We start from the raw sequence: 9118 nt of genomic DNA on the forward strand, positions 1-9118 counted from the left end.
GTTCGTTATGCTTAAAATCTTACACTTATATGAATTTTTGAAATTTAATAAATCAAAAAAATATACTATATGTAACGTCTCAAAATTCATTAGTTTTTGAGTTTATACTTATGTTAAGTAATTAATTTGGTTTAGTGATTAAGTGTTTTATTTATATGGTTGAAGTTTTGTGTTTGAATCTTTTTCCTTGAATTTGGGTGTTTTTATTTCTTCACCTAACTCATCACGTTAGGGTTATCTTTAATTGTTTATGAGTTATTAGCAAAAATGAGTCTAGTGGTTTTGCGGTAAAGTTTTAGTTTATCCTCAGGTCCCAAGTTTGAATCTCATCGTGTCAAGATGAACTTAATTGTTGCTTTGTCTCTACTGTTACAGCCCATACTTGTCAAAGTTTCGATCAAACTCTATTACTAGGCAATCTGATTGGTGGTTAGCTAATTAGATTAGATAATTTTTTTATCATATTTATATTTTTTGAAATTATTAAAAATTATCCCAAAATTTCCTCTCTAGTTGTCTTCCTTCTCTCCCTCACTCTCCCTATTTTCCATTTTTCTCTCATTTTTCTATTGGGAACTCTTCCTCTGTCGCCTCTCGTCTATGTTTCTTCTTCTTTTCATTTTGTTTTGTTTCTCATAATTTTGTGGGAAATCTCTTGCTTATTTTTCTATCGTGTCATCCAGACCTTGATTTCTCATAGTGTCATTTTCAATTCTTTGTTTTCTAAGTTTTCTTTGCAATCATAATTCGTTTGTTTTATAGGAAGTTTATTTTTATTTTTATTTTTTATCTTAGGAGAGTTTTGGTTCTGTTAGGTGAAGATTACAAGATACGTAACTTGTTGGCAGTTTCGTTGTTGTTAAACCGCTGTCTTTCTAGGGTAAGTGACCAAATGGCAGTTTAAGGGACTGGTTTAATTAAGTGTTGAGTACCAAATTCAAGTTTCAATTTCATTCTGAGGTTGCTAATCAAATTAGTCATGGATGTCGTGTACAGGGACTTAAAGTGCTGCTTTAGTGCCGATATCCCAAAAGCAATAAAGTGTGTGACCTAACTCGTAGTTCTAAAAATGAAGATGGAAATCTTGAAATCTTATAAAAATCAAAAGGAGGCTAATGATGCCACATGATCGTGTTGGACTGTGTGGGCCACACAATCTGGTTGAGGTAGGGCATGTGAGCCAGACAGGCATGTGGGCCATTTTGAGTGGTTGTTGGGCCATGTTTGGGCCAAGTATTAAATTCTAGATTCTGATTTGTAATATACTCCGAATATGTGTTAAATCATGATATCTGTAAACTTATGTGTATTTGTAAAAGTGAGTTTCCATTTTGTAAGGCTTTGAGTAAGCTTAAACATTATGTTCATGTTCTGTTATTAGTTATGTATGAGTAAATATGACATGATCACTCAGTATGATTTCTGTCTATGCATTGGGGTGATAATTGATTTTGTGATAGAGGAAGTCTGATTCTGGCAGTTTAACTGCACTATATATATTTTTGGCGGTATACCCAAAATAATTTTTTGGTAGCACAACTACGAATTATCTGAGTGGCATATGACTATACTTTGGTGTGATGGATGGATGAGTTCTAGTTGTAACGCCTGTACCCGACCTAATTGACCGGATCCTAGCCTTGAGTGTTATTAAACAGATCAAACTCGCTAAATTTTCTCAACACTTTAACATACTAAACAATACCTTGTTATTTCTTACTAATTAAAACAAACTTAATGATTCAACATATATATAACTATCTACAATACCCTTAATTTAGTGAGCTTTCAAATAAATATCCATATAATGACATGACTCGACTCCAGTGGCTTCTTAAGTCCATGGAAGACCACCTACGAAAAATCCTACTTAGAATATCTACAAAGACATCACGACAACCTATCTTTCTATGAGACTCATCCAGCCCTCAAGGCTCGAGCACGCTCGTATAACTCCGCTTTGTATGCATTAATGCCCACTCCATTGTCCCCACGGCATAACCCTGGCATCATCTTTCTTGTCTCTTCGTTCTAATGGATCCTACAATCAAAGGCATCCGTAATCAGTTCACAAGAACATAGTGAGGCGTTACCATACATACATTCATCACTGTATACAAACATAATCAACATACAACATCACAACATTCATCCGTACACGTACATCAAATCTAAAATGTCACCACATACTTCATGGAATCAAACAGATACTTATCAGTTTGACAAAACACAAGTATTGCATTCTTTACTTACATGGTACTCCTCCACAATTAGTATTAATACTTACCTCAGTTGGTGTCATTAAACTTATTTACAGGTTTGTTCTAACAACTCACTCTTCCTTTAGAGTCCACCACTTTGGCAATGCCTTTGTATTATTTTTCTCGAGATCATTTCACAAACCGTGCCACCATGGTGTACACTTCACAAAGTTGCAAACACACACACTTTGTCAATAGATAGCCACAAGGGCATCTGTACATCATCACATAGTCATTAAGGCATCCACCTGCTTTCAAAGTAGTCATCGCCATAAAGGCATACATATAATAGAAACAATCATAAGGCTTCTACATACAACATGTTCCGCCAAAAAGGCTAACATATACCATATTTTTTCCACAATGGTCACATACAGCAAGTTCCTACGACAAGGGCTCACATATAATAAGTTCTTACCGCGAGGGCTCACACGTCAGATTACAACCATAATGGCTCATGCATACCAAGTACACACCACAAAGGCTTACATAAAATAGTCATAGAGGCTCACATATATCAGAACTACCTCAAAGGCTTCCACAGAATAGGTAACTTGGTGTTTTTGATGATAGGGATTTGTCTACACTCATTATCATGAGGTTTGCCCATCATCGCCTAGTACTCACCTAACCATCCATTGCAGATATCTACGTGACATACTCAAACATGGTCTTCATTTTCCATATGGTGCCATAGCAATATGACTAGGCCTTACACTATATGGACTTCACATACCTTATATGATGTCATAGTCCTAGGCTACATTTTACACGATATGGTCTTCGCTGGCAACTGTGATGGTTTTTCACATATCAAAATTCGTGTTTATTGTCCCGACGAACCCGTACATGCAAGTAGAGTTGATATATAGACTTACGCATGATTGAATCTTTACATAGACTTCGAAATGCATATTCATTTACTCTTTTATTCATGTGACACACTTCTTTAACTCATGCATGACTCTTTATGCAAATACTCGTGATAGACACATGACTACATGCATTTACTTAAACATAAATCTTTTATGAGTGACATGCTCAAGCTTACTAGGTGCATATTCATCAAGCACGTATATTTTAACAAAACAGAGGCATACCAGTCATCTCATGGTTTCTTTTACAGTAGAGGCGTATTATCATCTTGGCGTCAAGGCACACATGCAACATATCAGATACATATTTCTACAGAATCATCATGTCACACATAGTTCACATATTCAACACAAGAATGACTACACAACATAGAGAATCACATAAGAATGACTACACAACATAGGGAATCACACATAAACACATGCATGCATTAATAGTCAGAATACTCAAAGATTTTACAGGGTTACTTACCAAACCCTCAAAGGTACACACAACTTTCTCACCTTATCTTACCATTTATAAGAGATCTACACCATATAATATTCATAAATCCTTAAATGGTCTCATGAAGTGTCACCTACTGCTCATCGTTAGCAGCATTAGGCGTTAGATTCGGGTTTTCTTTGAGTAGATCATCAACTTTTAAACGTTAAACCACAGAAAACATATCAAGGCATGTTTATCTAACTCATTTTTCCTTCTACTTTGAGCACCAAATCATGTAGCAAAGCTCGACTCAGCTTACTCTAGCGAGCTAAACAGAACTACTCCCTGGCAGTTTATCATGCAAAGTCGAAAGACTTACTTCTCAAGAGGCATTTCAAGGCTGATCCTCCTATTCCAAGCTCATCCTAAAGGATGATAGGAACTTTCCCCTCAGCTCACCTTTTTATAGGTAGAGAATACTTCTTGAGGAAGTAATGAACAACATCTACCACTTACCCAGTTATTAGATGTTTTTATTTAGTTTTGGTAGAATTTTGGCACGTGTACTAGTCCATGTGATGGCTAGTCAGATGCACGAAAATTGTAAGGTTGTGTGTGTATGAAAACACATTCATGGCATAGCCTTGAGTCTCCACTTCGTAGTGGTCCTCAGTCATTTTATCAGAGCATTACTAGTGGCGTATTGCTAACACTTTGGTACATCACACCTCATTGGCATCGTCTCCTTTAAATACATCCCTAAAAGATATCTTGCCTCATAGGGACTCACGTGTTTATGTCTAAGCCAAGAGTCTTAGTGAGGATTCAACGTTTTACCTACTTAAAAACTATAGACCTCGCCCATCATCTGACCTTATACTAAGTTTAAGAGAAGTCTTTCTATCTTCCTTTATCTTACACTCTCGACGAGATATATCAAAATCTTTGACCAGACCTATGTCTTTATTGGGACCAGATGAACGTCACATCAATCATTTGGTATCTTATTCAAATCTTACAAATTCCAAGAATATTAATAAAATATTTTCCATTGGTTCCTAACCATTTTAGTTCATTTTCAGTTGAATTCTAACGATCGATTCCTTGCTGGCTCAAAGCCATCGTTACAAAGTACACTCATTTGTGACTTAGACTTAGACGGTTTATTTCCTCATCTCTTATAACAGATTTTCCCATCCTATACACACTAGTCCTAGGCTCTTGGGGCAAATCCTTATTTAATTCTTATTTACCACGTGCTAGCTCAGTGTCTGTCAACATCAAGGTGTCACATGTGCACTCGTATAATTCTTATCTTTTAAACTAAATTTTGGCTCTATGCTCCTCTAAACTTATTATATCTGTCTTATTCTTTCAAACAATGTTCAGATCCTAAGATTCTGCCAGGCGGGATTGTAACAGCTTGTTTTTAGTCAAATCAGAATAGTGGTTTCAAGACCACAAATTCAAATTCAAAATAATTATTTTAATATTTTAATGTCTACATCATGAAAATATGATTGTGTGAAATTTTTGTTAAGAAATTTTATCATTTGAGTGCTTAATTTGATAAAAAAGACTAAATCGCGTAAAGTGCAAAAATGATGTTGTAATAGCTAAAGGTGTCTAATAGCTATATAAATTTAAAGTAAAGGTCTTTATGTGAATATTATCCCATTTATAACATAGTGGATGATAGTGGCATGGCATTTTGTGTAATTAATAAATGTTTTAAAGGTTAAATAAGTAAATTAATTACTAAAGGTTAATTAAAACAAAACAAATTCATAATTTTTGTTCACCTTCATGCTAATTGCTGATTCCAACAAACGAGAAAGCCATTCTTAGGGCTTGAAGCATTCGACCATCTTCTAGCTTAATTGTAAGTCTGTTTTTGTCCCTTTTTAATGATTTTTATGTTTTTAAGATTGTTACAACTAGGTCTAGCTAGCCCAAGGATTATTTTGCAAAAATGTTAAAGATTTTTAATGTTTCCATTAATGAATACATGAGTATTTTGATGTTTAATGATAGATTTTGAATGTTTGATGATAGTTGTACAAGTTTTGTTAAGTGATTTTTGGTGAAAATGCAAATTAAGGATTAAATTGTGAAATGTGGAAATTTAGAGGTTAAAATGTGAAATAAATGAAAAATATGGGCTGCTAGGGGTATAATAATAATTTGGCTAGCATAGGTTGTGGCTAAATTGCATGAATTTGTATTTTTATGAAATAAGGACTAAATTGTAAAAATTTTGAAATGTTAGGGGCAAAAATGAGTGTTTTGGACTAAATTGAATAGTGAGATAATTAAATAAGCTGATTTTGATTACATATAGATCAAGAAAAGTGAAATCCAGACTTATAATAGGTAAAGAACAAGGTCTCGAATTAGTTGACTCGTGCTGTCGTTTTTATATTTAAGGTAAGTTCGTATGTAATATATTTCATTATAAATGTATTTTAAATGCTATATGAGCTTACTAAGCTAGAAAGCTTACTTTGTGTATTTCTCTGTGTTTTATAGTGATTACAGAGCTGGCTCGAATTCGGGGACCGTCGGAGATTGCTTCATACTATCCAACTATCACTTGGCACCTTTGAAATTAAGTTTTGGGTCATATGGAATGTATAGGGACTTTGGTCAATATGACATATGTTTTGTTTGTGAGTTTAGCCATTTGAATTGGCTTTTAAATGTTTATGTTTTAGGATTGTATACATAGCCATGTCAGTTGGCTTATATTAGTGATTTTGATGAAGTATATAAATGTACAAATGGCTTTTGTTTTGAGTTTGGTAATTGACCTATGTTGTGTGATTGAGGTTGGATTCATGATGCTTATTGATAATAGGTAATTTGAATGTTAAAGGGTTGATAATTGGGAAGCTATGTGCTTGTGAATTGGTGCATGATGATGCATGTCTGGAAAGGTTTAATTAGTTGATTTGAATATGTGAAGTTGGTATGATTTGAATGAGTAAAATATGAGATAATAAACATGTTAATTGTTGGTATTGAAATGGTATGTTTTAGCCTTGATTGTGGTTGAATTGGATGTTCACTTATGCTATGAATGGGTACCATTTGAATTGTGTAGGTGTTTACAAATTTGGGTGGTAAATTGGCTTAGTAAATAGCTTATTTTTGTCCACACGGGCGCGTGTCTCAGCCATGTGTGACACACAGTTATGTTACACGGCCGTGTGCCCTCTAGTGTTGAAATTGAAATCAAGTTAGTATGCTCTACACGGCCTGGCACACGGGCGTGTGACTTGGCTGTGTTGCATAAGTCAGTATACCCTACAGGTTTGGCACGGCCTACACACTGCCTGGCACACTGGCTTGTGTATTGGCCGTGTAACCCAAGTCAGAGAGTTACAAGGGGTTAGACACAGGCTGGGACACTGCCATATGCTCCCATTTCGAATGTCCACAAGACTTGTGACACGGGCATGTCTGTTGGCAGTGTGAGACACACGATCGGGCCACACGGGCGTGTGTCCCCTATTTTATGTAAAAATTTTCTAAGTGTTAAAAAAATTTCCTGAGTTATTGGTTTAATCCCGAATCACCCTGAATGCATGTTTAGGGCCTCGTAGGCTTGTATTAGGACATAATGATTGGTCATGAATGAAATGTATATGTTTTGATTAATTGCAAATGAAATGTATGTTCGAATGTGTTATAAGTCCGGTAATGCTCCGTAACCCTATTCCAACATTGAATATGGGTAAGGGGTGTTACAGGGATGTTACACTAGTAGCCATATTTGGTGTGATTGGATGGTCGGAGATGGTGTGTAGGGGATGGGGGTAGGATCATTCTGTATAAGTTTGTCATGCTAAGAATTACTATAATATCTTATCTACAATTTTAACATGTGCATTCATGCAAGATTCTATTAAATTGTTATGTCTGTTTGATTCTATTTGTGGGTCAAGGCACACGATGAGTTTTTTTTAGCTCACTCCGTTTGTTTAATATTTTAAGCAACCCTCACACTTAGGATTTGGCAGTAGTCGAGAGCTCGGTTCAATTACTTTGTATAAAACTCATTTAGTGTTCTTATTTTTAATTTTAAGGACTTTGAGTTAAGTAACTGAAATGATTTTACGCAACTAAATCCATTCTTTGTGACTTCTCCGGATTCAGCCATAACGTTTAGGCCGTGTTTGGGGTGTTACAGAATATCATAAGAGAGGGAAAAAACTAAAATTGCCCTGAATATTGTATGAATTCCCCAGAACAGTGAAAAATGGAATTGTAGTCAAATTTAAATGTAACGCATGATTCTGAGCAAACTAATAAGAAAATAAACACAAATAACAGAGAAGATTAAGGGGTTATAACTTGATTAGAAACTATCATAAAAAAATATATTAAAAGATAATAATGAAAATAAGTTTAAAAAAATAAAAAAAATTTAAAAAAGCAATTAAAAAATTAAAAAGAAAGATAAATAAAAAATAAAATGAAAAAATAATAATAATAAACTTTAAATGTTTAAAATAGCAGAAATAGCAGAAAAATTAATATAAATTTAAAATCTAAGTATAAGAATAATAAATAAAATAAAATAAAATAATAAAATAAAATAAATAAAATAATAAATAATAATAAATAAAATAAAATAAAACAAAAGGGGTGGCTTGGTTGGGGAAGAAGAAAAAGACAAATTGAGAAAGGAATTTTAGGGTTTTAGGCCACACGGCCGTGTGGAGATTTTCAGCCCATGTGCAATTAAAAATTAACCTAGTTTTCACAGGGACGTGTCTCAGGCGATGTGTGTTTTCCTTCGCTCCTCCCACGCCCATGTGAGATCCCACACGCCTGTGTAGCTTAGCCGTGTCTCTCACACAGACATGCCTCCAGGCCGTGTAACTCACTATCATTACCCCATTTCACACGTGGCCTGCAACATGCCTATGTGTCCAGGCCTTGTGTTCCACACGCTCGTGTGTCCAGGCCGTGTGGGTAAAAAACACCTTTTTTTTAAAAGATTTTAAATTAGCATGCCATGGAATTAAAAGTATTAGCAAAAGTTAAACATTCGGGTTGCCTCCCGAGAAGTGCTTATTTAAAGTCTAAGCTCGACTTACCTCGTAGTCACATGGTCAAGGTGGTTCGCGGAGTCGAAACTCCTCTTCTCTTTATCAATTCTATTATCAAAATAAGGTTTAAGTCGAGTGCTATTAACTTTAAATGTTCCAAATTCAGAATGAGTTACCTCGACTGTACCGTATGAGAATACATTTAGTACCGTAAAGGGATTTGATCCGTTTGCATCAAACTCTGAAGTGGCAATTTGAGGATCTATTTTATCTAAAAATACCTTGTTTCCAACCTTAAATTGGTTCGTTCCATCCATATGTTCATCATGGCGTCGCTTTAGCTTTTCATCGTGCTTTTTCGGATTCTCCTTGACATGTGTTTGCCATTCATTTAGTTCATCGATTCATAACATTTGTTCTTTATGAGTCGTTCTATCGTATTGACTAGAACATGACTCAATTTCATTTTTTCGAGGGGTTTCCTCCAAAGAATGTTGA

At 34.9% G+C, this 9118-nt stretch overlaps 1 long non-coding RNA gene across 1 annotated transcript; it reads right to left on the reverse strand.

Moving 5' to 3' along the window:
• Positions 1 to 1692: 1692 nt before the first annotated feature.
• Positions 1693 to 4207, reverse strand: LOC121212448 (uncharacterized). The gene is made up of 2 exons (XR_005907651.1): positions 3943 to 4207; positions 1693 to 2041 (listed from the first exon to the last, which is right to left on the reverse strand). It is a non-coding gene; the product is annotated as an uncharacterized lncRNA (long non-coding RNA).
• Positions 4208 to 9118: the final 4911 nt, after the last annotated feature.

The sequence above is a fragment of the Gossypium hirsutum genome, chromosome A13 (assembly GCF_007990345.1).
Source record: "Gossypium hirsutum isolate 1008001.06 chromosome A13, Gossypium_hirsutum_v2.1, whole genome shotgun sequence".
Taxonomy (NCBI): Eukaryota; Viridiplantae; Streptophyta; class Magnoliopsida; order Malvales; family Malvaceae; genus Gossypium; species Gossypium hirsutum.